Source organism: Dendrobates tinctorius, unplaced genomic scaffold (genome assembly GCF_039654945.1).
Source record: "Dendrobates tinctorius isolate UK_male_01 unplaced genomic scaffold, ASM3965494v1 ptg000086l, whole genome shotgun sequence".
Lineage (NCBI taxonomy): Eukaryota > Metazoa > Chordata > Amphibia > Anura > Dendrobatidae > Dendrobates > Dendrobates tinctorius.
Window position 1 is genome coordinate 7,146,034 of NW_027361754.1, and position 10,949 is coordinate 7,156,982.

The 10,949-nt window shown below is 44.9% G+C and overlaps 1 long non-coding RNA gene across 2 annotated transcripts in view; it reads left to right on the forward strand.

Moving 5' to 3' along the window:
* Window positions 1-1,714: 1,714 nt before the first annotated feature.
* Window positions 1,715-10,949, forward strand: part of LOC141097646 (uncharacterized) — a 34,589-nt gene continuing 25,354 nt past the window's right edge. The window contains exons 1-2 of one of the 2 annotated variants that reach the window (XR_012234019.1): window positions 1,715-1,818; window positions 7,756-7,860. This is a non-coding gene — a long non-coding RNA (uncharacterized lncRNA). The remainder of the gene's footprint in view (window positions 1,819-7,755; window positions 7,861-10,949) is intronic. The other variant, XR_012234018.1, reaches the window with a different exon arrangement.

Genomic DNA, 10,949 nt, shown 5'->3' on the forward strand with positions numbered 1-10,949 from the left:
GCCATTGCTGTGTGGGAAATTCCCACGCAGCAATGGCATAAAGTGAGACTAGGGACTTTTTTTTTTTAAGTGGCGGAGGAATACAGTGCGGAAGGATACCTACCTTCCGTCATTGGATTCCTGCAGCCCGTAGAGAACGGCAGCAACAGCTGATGCTGCAGTTCTCTACCCAAGATCGTCGTGGGACACACTCGTGGACTGCTTCGGATCGTGGGTGAGTATTTTTGTGGTTTGTTATGTTAATATTTATTCCGTAAAAGACAATGGCTTCGGGGAACAATGTGACAAGTATTGGTAAGTATGTTACTCTATGTTATATGTACTGTATGTCTATGTATGTATTGTATGAATGTATTGTATGTAGTATGTATGTAGTATATATGTGGTATGTATGTAGCATGTAGTATGTATGTAGTATGTATGTAGCATGCATGTAGCATGCAGTATGTATGTAGCATGCATGTAGTATATATGTAGTATGTATGTAGCATGTAGTATGTATATAGTATGTATGTGGTATGTATGTAGCATGTAGTATGTATGTAGCATGCATGTAGTATGTATGTAGTATGTATGTAGTATATATGTAGTATGTATGTAGCATGTAGTATGTATGTAGCATGCATGTAGTATATATGTAGTATGTATGTAGCATATATGTAGTATGTATGTAGCATGTAGTATATATGTAGTATGCATGTTGCATGCATGTAGTATATATGTAGTATGTATGTTGCATGTAGTATATATGTAGTATGAATGTAGCATGTATGAATGTAGCATGTATGTAGTATGCATGTTGTATGTATGTAGCATGTATGTAGCATGTAATTTTTTTTTTTTTTTTACATTCAACACATTAGCCGGATGATGGGACTACTACTGTCCCATCATTGGCTAATGTGTCAATCACTGTCATGGTAGCAGGCATCGCCCGATGGGACTTGTAGTCCCATCGGACGATGCCTGCACAGACCCCCGAAGCCTGCACAGCCCCCCGGAGCCTGCACAGCCCCCCGGCAGGCCGGCACAGCCCCCCGGCAGGCCGGCACAGCCCCCCGGAGCCTGCACATCCCCCCGGCAGGCCGGCACAGCCCCCCGGCAGGCCGGCACAGCCCACCGGAGCCTGCACAGCCCCCCCGGCAGGCCGGCACAGCCCACCGGAGCCTGCACAGACCCCCTGGCAGGCCGGCACAGCCCCCCGAAAGGCCCGTACAGACCCCAGAGAGGCTGTACAAGGGAAAAACAGGATTTTTCTTATTCCGATACCGGAAGTCCCATAGACTTGAATGGGACTTCCGGTATCGGAATCGGCGATACCGATACTTTTTTTTAAGATCGGCCTATCCATTCCGATCCGATACTTTGAAGTATCGGACGGTATCGCTCAACTCTACTTGTGACTCATCTTGTGCCCTTTTTTGAATCCTGCCTTGCAGGGATTATATTAGAGAGAATTGATATTATTGGTGATGTTTATACTGAATAAACGTTAAAAATATAAAAAAATTCTTGTGTCTTCCTATGCCTTTTTATAAAAGGGACCGTGAGGAATGAGATACACCACAGAATCAGATGGTACTTTTAATATTGTATGATGCATACAGTAAAATCCTTTATTAACTGCGCGCCGATATAGGCGCGCTCCCTGTGACTTTAAATGCAGCCACGACAGGCGGCTAGTCTTCACACAGGGCTCAGTGACGTCAGTCCCCGCTCATAAAATATGCAACAGGGGAGCCGGCAGCTGATACACGGCACCGCTGAAGAAAGGCAGATCACCCCAGTGGAGCCGCACAGGAGCAGTGGGGAGCGGAGGTAACATAGAAATAGGCACAAATCACTATTTTGTGTCCTTCCGCCTCAAAGATCTGTTATGACAGGAAAATGGTGTATTTGAGATAGGACGTTGAGATGAAAGAGATCCCTCCGCAGCCGTTATAGCTCCAGCAGCCTCGCACAAAGCAGGGGAATATAGCTAAATTAGGACACCCAGGGACTTCCAAAGGGTCTAAAACAGACAAGAGGAGATTAAAAAAAAAAAAAAGTCAATGTCTTTTAATTATGCAACGAGAGAAATCCTGTCAGATTAGGCACAGGGTGGGGACTATTTTGTATCCTTCCGCCAATCAGCTGGTATATGACAGGATTTTTGTAAAAAAAATATCTCCAAAAGACAATAAAAATCTTAAAAATGTGGTAGACAAGCGTGGAGATACTTTTTCTGAGGACAAGGACAGCCGGTGGGTAATGGAGGGAGCAGGGAAAGGATTTTTTCACTCACAGTTCAGAATGGTGTCACCTTGCAGTAAAATGGCGGTAAAAGGCCTCAGATTTCAAAAATGTCTTTTTTAATGTCCAAAGCTCAGACAAGGGGTAGCAGAATGTACCTCTGAGTAACGAGAAAACAATCCTTCCGTGGGTTATCGAAGAGAGCGATTTTCTTTTGCTTTATTTGTCGCTTTAGGAGATGCCTCCTCAGAGATCCTGAGCCGTGCGTGTTACACCATCGCCAGCTCAGGCCACGCCCCTCAATAGCATGGCATTAATAACACATCATTTACAGGGTGGGAGCCTTGTGCTGATGTTGGACTAGGGTAAAACAGATTAACCCAATAATCCAATATTCCCCTACGTCCACAGCAGCACAATATGGGATCTAGCACGTATTCTTTATTTGGGAGGGATTGAGACTGAGTCTAGAATAGATCTGGCAAAGGTGGTAAATGGAGCAGAGGAAGCGTCTAACCTATAGTATTTAAAGAAGGTCATTGGTGTTGACCATGTAGCTGAGCGACATATGTGGTCAATAGACACCGAATCCCTCTCAGCCTCGTTAGTAGATACTGCCCTAGTTGAATGGGCAGAGGTGAACTAAGGAGGTGAAACATTGGTATTTTGATAGCACAGCCTAATGCAATGACAAATCCATCTCGAAAGGGAAGATTTTGAGGTCTTCTTCCCCTTGAACTTTCCTTAATGAAGTACCAGGAGGTTTTCATCCTTTCTGAACGCCCGAGATCTTTCAAGGTAAACTTTTAGACATCTTACGATGTGGAGAGTAGAGAGATCTTCCAGGGATGATGTTGCTTCAGGAACACAAGCTGGTAGAGAGATCATCTGGTTCAGATGATGGAAACTTTGGTCTGAAGGAAGGAAGAAGTCTCAAATTAACTCTATCCAGTGTGAATACAGTGTAGGGTTCCCTGGAGGACATAGCCTGAAGCTAACTCACTCTTTTGGCTGAGGTGACTGCTAGCAAGAGAACTGTCTTGAGGGTCAGGAATTTTAATTCTACTGAGATCAGGGGTTCAAATGGTGGCTTAGTTATCTGCTTGAGCACCAAGACGAGGTCCCACTGGATAACTGGTTTATAAATTTGATGTCTCATTCTTGAAATGGCCTTCAGATAATCCCTGATCTCTGGAAATTCTGTAAATCATCTTCTAAGGCAAGCAGAGATAGCTGCAACCTGGACTCTGTACCAGGTTTAAGTCCTCTGTCAAATCCATCCTGCAAGAATTCCAAGATCTGTGGGATGGAAGGTTCCCCAGGGTTTATGGATCTCATTGAGCACCAAGAGGAATATATTTTCTTTATCCGCGTGTAGGACCTGTTGGTTGCATCACTCCTAGAGTGAGCTAGCACCCTAACACCTTATTTGAAAAACCTTTAGTTTTCAATAAGGGGCGGTCATCCTCCATGCTGTCAGATTAAGAGCTCTCAGGGTCTGACACAGAACCAGCCGCTGAGAAATCAGGTTCTGTTGGAGGGTAAGCTTCCAGAACTGGCCCTAGCTTATTGTCATGAGGAGAGTGAACCACGATCTCTTTGGCCAGAACGGTAGCATGGCTATGACAGACACCTGATCTTCATCAATACCCTTTAAATCATAGAAGTTGGTGGATAAATATAAGCCAGTCTGAATCCCCATGGAATTGTCATGGCATCTACTTCCACTGGGTTGTCCTCCAGATACAGGGAGAAGAAATTCACAGTCTTGGCATTCTCCCTGGTCACCATCAGGTCAATTTCTGGGTGACCCCACCTTAGTGAAATCAGTCTGAACACCTCTGGATTCAGTGACCAATCTCCCGGAATAAATAGAGTCTGTCGGCGAGGACATTTTGCTTCCCTCTGATATGAGTAGCCGATAACCTGGTTAACGTTGACTCTGCCCACTGGAAAATTTGAGCTTCCTCTGCTATGAGAAGGGGAGATCTTGTGCCACCCTGCTTGTTTATGTAGCACACACAGGCCATGTTGTTGGTGCGGACCATCACCGCTTGACCTCTTAGGGAATCTGTGAAGTTTTGAAGAGCAAGGTAAATGGCTCTTAGCTCTCTTACATTGGAAGCCAGGAGGCATTCAGTACTGGACCAAGCTCCTGCGATGGTACTGCTTTCTAAGTGGGCTCCCCAACCTGTTTTTGAGGTGTCTGTTGTTATAATTATCCAGGTTGGTTCTTCCAGACTCCTGCTGTCTGTAGCCTGTTGCCACCTAGAGAGGGTTTGTCTCGTTGCTGTGGAAAGGACATGCATGGCATCCAAGTTGGAAAGACCTCTGTCCCATGCCCTTAGGACTTCGGTCTAAGGGGTTCTCATGTAGGCTAAGGCCCAAGGAACAGCCTCGACAGTGGAAGTTAATACCCCTAAGAACCTCATGAGAGTCCTTATCGAGACCTTGCGACTCCGTGAGAGAAAACTTGCTCCATTGAGAATATGAATCTTCTTCCGTGGAGAGAGATGCAATTTCATCTCTAGAGAGTCGATTACAAACCCCAGGAAGGATTTGGAGGTGTCTGGGCACAGATCCGACTTCTCCGTATTTATTATCCAGCCGAGGTCCTATGAAGATCCAGGGTAAATCTGTAGGTGCTCCAGAAGGAGAGGGCGGGATGCTGCAAGAATCAGCCAATTGTCCAGATATGGAATTATTCGTATCCCCTGAATACGGAGCCTGGACACCATCGCTGATACCACCTTAGTGAAAACATAGGGCGCGGTCTTTATTCCAAAGGGAAGAACCTTGAACTGGAAGTGTCCAAAGTTTCCATTGAGGGTGACTGTGATTCTTAAGTATCTTCTGTGTGAGGGAAATATGAGTATATGAAAATATGCATCCTTCAGATCTATGGATGACATAAGATCGCTTCTCTTCAGAATGAATCTGATAGTTTCCATCCTGAACCTTTCCTTTTGAATGAACCGATTTAGGTACCTTAGATCGATTATCAGACGAAACTTGCTGATGGTTTCAGAACCAGAAAGACAGGAGAGTATACGCCTCTTCCAACCTGGGATGTTGGAACAGGAACAGGTTCCAAGGCTGATAGAAGAATTAAATTCTGTATCACTTTGTCTAGAATTTCCTGCCTGGAGGGAGGAAGAGTACTGGACATGGAATATCTTTCTTGAGGATAAGAAATTAAAGGAATCATACAACCATTCTCTATAATTTCAATCACCCAGGTGTCCTTTATTAAATCTTTCCAGTTTTGTGAAAAGTGGCAACCTTTCCCCCACCGGTAACTTTTTGGCATCAGAAGTCTTTTTTGGTTGCTCTGGGATTCCTATAAGCTCCAGGACGGGACGATGCCATTTCCCCTCTTCTTCCATCATACTTATATCTTCCTCTAAATCTGGGGGGTGAAGTACGGCGTTGATCCCAACGGGACGAGGCTAAGCCACGAAAGGACCGTCTTTAAGGAAGTGACTTTCCTTTGTTATCGGCTAGGTCCTCCATAATTGAGTCCAACTTCTGGCCGAACAACCTTCCTGGAGAATATTCCAGATTACAGAGATGGTATTTGGAAGGTACGTCACCTGACTATGGCTTAAGCCACAATGGTCTCCTCCCCACAGTGAACAGGGCCATGGTCCTAGCCGCCGACTTTGTCATCTGTTCCAAAGCATCGCCCAGGAAATCCACAGCTAGGTTCATATGCTTAAACCCCTTAGGAAGATCCTGTCTGGAGACCCCGGACTCAACATCCTCTTCCAGTCTGGCTAGCCACCTAGATGTTTCATGGGCTGAGATCCCAATGGACGACTGTGCAACTGCCGAGGAATAAGCTCACTTCAAGGAGACCTAAATTCTCCAGTCCATAGGATCTTTAAGGCTTGCAGCATCTTTGGAAGGAGCAATACTTTTTCTGGACAACCTAGCGATAGCTGTATCCACCTTAGGGTGAGACACCCAGTACAAAGACTGAGACTCATACAGAGGGTAGAGCGTTTTACACCATTTAGCTTGAAACGGTACCTTCTCTGGTCTTTGCCATTCAGCCTTCATAAGATCCATCCACAGTAAAGGCCCTAGGCACTTTAGAGGTGGTAGGTAGCTCCGAAGGGTGAAGTTCCTTCTGCACAACTTTAATAAACCTGCCTGAATTTTCCACTGGAAAGTAGGTTTTCTTAGACAATTCTTCCTCAGAATCCGATGATGAAGATATGATCTCATCAATAACCATAAGGTCGTCAAACTGGGAGTAATTTCCTTGAGGAGAGCGGGAACGTCGGGCACTTTTCTGGGCCCTGGAAGGTAAGGGATTAGACCTTGTGGAGCCACCTATTAGGTCTTTTACCCAGATAACTACATCTCTAATTGTGGGTTCCTCCGTACTGGGAACGCAAGTATTGCGCATGGTCCTAGACCAACCATCCAGGAGGGGTAAGCCGCAGGAGGCACACTCCAGGTGATGTCTTTTGGCGGTAGCTTTTCTGCCGCCAGAGGCACAGCCGGCAGAATTCCGAGACGACATACTGGATAACAAGCTACAAGACAAGTCAGGTAAAAAGCTATGAGTAGTCTGCAGGCTGAAAAAAAACACTTAAAAAGGAAAGGGCGGAACTTCTCCCACCCTCTGTGATGAAGTCTGCAAATCACAGCAGCAAACCATCAACAACATGGTGGCATCCATAGAGGAGACAGGAAGACAATGTGGATCCCACCAAGAAAATGGTGGACGGAAAGTGTTATTTCACCTTGAAGAGCACACTCAGCAATGGCGCCGGCGTGGCAGCAGCACACATGGAGCAGACTAAAAACCTGGATAAGCAGGCCAGGGGATAGGGAGGGAGGGAAACAAAAAATAGTCCCGCTAGCACGGGGACAAAGTAAAAACTGATGGCTTTTGGGATGCTTCCCCCTTTATCCTGGGGGAGATGAGAGGGTGAGACTACTTAAAATCATTAAATATTCCTCTTTGTCCTGTTAGCGCACGAGGTCATGGTAACCCCATATTGTGCTGCTTTGAATGTAGGGTAACACATAATTCACCAATTACCAAGAGGAGTGAGGGTCCTGATTGCAAGAGCTTACAATCTATGAGGAAATAGTAGTGTATTGTACAATTCAACCATTGTTCTAATAAAGGGGTTCAGATAAAGCTGCATGACAAGAAAGCAACGAGTAAAAATAGTAAAATAAGCATTCATTAATTACCGCCCTGCTACAGTGGGGGATATCTTGTCTACCACACATGACCGCTACAGACAATCACCTGGCATAGCAATGATACTGATTTAGACAAGGTAGCTGCAGCGGTCACGTGTGGTAGACGAAGCGTTATTTAAATAACTACAATAGGAAAGGCTGGGGGTGCAGCAGTAATGCTTATTTTGTTATATTTGAGCATCACCTTCATATCCCCCTCCTTGATAGCAGATGAGATGAAGTTACAATGTATGGATATTCTAAGATGTAAAAGGTGACATTTGTTCCAGAATATTTTTTAATGTTTAATTTTCTTAGCAGGCTTCAAATTCAGAACCGATCTGATCGCCCAAATAACCAACTTACACCCGAATCCAGTTGTTTCTTAAGATGTCTTCAACTTACATTTATGGGGTGAGCAAGGTGTGTAATATTCTTCTTCTAATATAATTGTTGAATTGTATCCAGAGTGGAGAGAGGTACACAAATGGCCCGATTTATAAAGACTGCTGGAGTAAGGAATAAGATGCACCCAGCCCATTAAGAGGCGTACACGCATTACAACGCCCTGTGCCCCTTCTGTGAATTTGACATCTTACAACTGCTTAGCGCTACCACAAGTGGGTTTGATATTACACTGTCCCACTTTAGCTTTACCCTCATTGCCCGGAAAAGGCATAAAACTGCCAAAGGTTCAAAATTTTTGCGTAATTTGAAGGGAAATTGAACTCCTCTGCCATAGATTACAGCTGACCTCTATGAATCCCAGCAGCCTGTTATTAATTTAGTAATCATCACATGACTTTTCTTCTTACAAATTATGTTATACATCAAGCACAACGGGTGTGCATCATTATGCCCATATTACGGATACTATGCACAGATCTACCCTGGTTTAGTTTAAGACGCTTATCGTGCTATAATTCTACTTCCAATCAATCAGGTGGAGATCTGTGTGGCATCTGCAATGTTGGATATACTGTTGTCTATGTTTTCATGCAGAATTTTTAAGTAAAAACTGTCCACCTCCTCTGCTCACTTCTTTTAGAGAGGTCCGAGAATCCCACGTCCTCTGCTCTATTTTAGAGAGGCTTTAGAGTCCCACGTCCTCTGCTCTATTTTAGAGAGGCCTAAAAGTCCCACGTCATCTGCTCTATTTTAGAGAGGCCTGAGAGTCCCACGTCCTCTGCTTTATTTTATAGAGGCCTAAGAGTCCCACGTCCTCTGCTCTATTTTAGAGAGGCCTAAGAGTCCCACGTCCTCTGCTCTATTTTAGAGAGGCCTAAGAGTCCCACGTCCTCTGCTCTATTTTAGAGAGGCCTAAGAGTCCCACGTCCTCTGCTCTATTTTAGAGAGGCCTGAGAGTCCCACGTCCTCTGCTCTATTTTAGAGAGGCCTGAGAGTCCCACGTCCTCTGCTCTATTTTAGAGAGGCCTGAGAGTCCCACGTCCTCTGCTCTATTTTAGAGAGGCCTAAGAGTCCCACGTCCTCTGCTCTATTTTAGAGAGGCCTGAGAGTCCCACGTCCTCTGCTCTATTTTAGAGAGGCCTAAGAGTCCCACGTCCTCTGCTCTATTTTAGAGAGGCCTAAGAGTCCCACGTCCTCTGCTCTATTTTAGAGAGGCCTGAGAGTCCCACGTCCTCTGCTCTATTTTAGAGAGGCCTGAGAGTCCCACGTCCTCTGCTCTATTTTAGAGAGGCCTAAGAGTCCCACGTCCTCTGCTCTATTTTAGAGAGGCCTGAGAGTCCCACGTCGTCTGCTCTATTTTAGAGAGGCCTGAGAGTCCCACGTCGTCTGCTCTATTTTAGAGAGGCCTGAGAGTCCCACGTCGTCTGCTCTATTTTAGAGAGGCCTGGGAGTTCCACATCCTCTGCTCACTTTTAGAGAGGACTTGGAGTCCTACCCCCCCCGCCTTGTCCGCTCGGTAATCAACAAGTTTTCCTGTTGCGTTTATATTTTGCAGATTTCGCCCTTCACCCCTCTATACTTTGCTGCTTCCAGATAGGAACTTGAATTATCCACTTTATCAGTGAATCGCTCAAAACTTTTCTTGATTTTTCATGTTAGTGTAAAGACTGTTTGTCTGGATAAGACCTTGTTTCTCCCTGTGGATCATACACATGCAGATTGTTTTTTTTATGAACAGATAACACTGGATAGTCCTATGCAACTTTTTTCTTTAATTTCTCATCAGAATTTGATTAGCACATCCCTCCCCCCCCATGGGACTGTTTTTAGGCATCATGAACGCATTGTTCTATTTTTTTTTTTTTTTTTTAATTATTTTTAAAAGTTCAGTTCAAGATTTTGCTAGGAAATCTGTCACACACATTAGCTGGCCAGGTTGGATGGCTTCTATCTATGGGTAGAATAGGAATGAAAATCAGCATTTGAAATTACACAGGCATGTGCTGCCCCCACACATACTTCCCAATTGGGGAGTCTCTATTACAAATATGATCCTGCCTGTCATCGACAAAATAGATATTTACTGCAAGACAAATATTACTAATGATCATTTCCAGAGCTTTGTTTCAGCCTTTTTTTGAATAGGGAATGTTATAAGGAGACTCTACTGGGTATAGGGAAGACAGAAAGAAATATACTACCTACAGTAGATCCAGAATAAACTGTACTTCCCGGCACTTCAATGTTAAACCTACAGGACATCGAAATGAATGTTATTCAAGATCTTCGTAGCATATTTCTTTCTGTTTTCCTTATACCCAGTATGGGCTCCGAGGTTGTAACCCATGACTGCAACAACGCCCTGGAGAAGGATCATTGCAGCTGTGAGAACTGATTTATTTTGGACCAAAGGGGCCTCTGTAGCAGAGGACTGGAGAAGAGCATGTATCCATCTGATGGCATAGTGTTGGACTAGGTGGGAAGGAACTATTATTCTGCAGTCTTTAACTGGGTATCTTGGACTCTCCACTCAGTTTAAGATAAAATAACTGCTCCCAATGAAAAGTGGAGAAATCAAAGACTGCTAATGTGGGAGAGATTATGATAATACTGATTAAATTACTTGCCAACATTAGCTCCAAGCTTACATGTGATAGTGTTGTTTTATTATACGAATACTCTCCCTGAGCCTCTAATTATGTTCTCTAAAGGGGGTTTTACACATAGCGATATCGCTAGCAATATCGCTAAAGCATCACCGATTTGGTGACGTGGCAGCGATATCGCTAGCGATATCGCTATGTGTGATACTTACCTCCGACCAGCTCCCCCACTGTCTGTCGTTGATCGCGTGGCTCCATTTCTCGTTGGGCGCTTCCTGCTGGCGCCGACGAGCGACATGTGGACGCGGACGGGAGGACATCAGGATCGCCGCATCTGAAAGGTAAGTAACGACCGCTGTGTCGCTGCTGCATCACTGTGAGATCTGCCTGTGTGGCAGCTCACTAGCGACCATATAGCGATGCACCAGCGATCCTGACCGGGTCGTATTGTTGTCGGGATCGCTGGTGCATCGCTAAATGTAAAGGGGGCTCCTATAACTT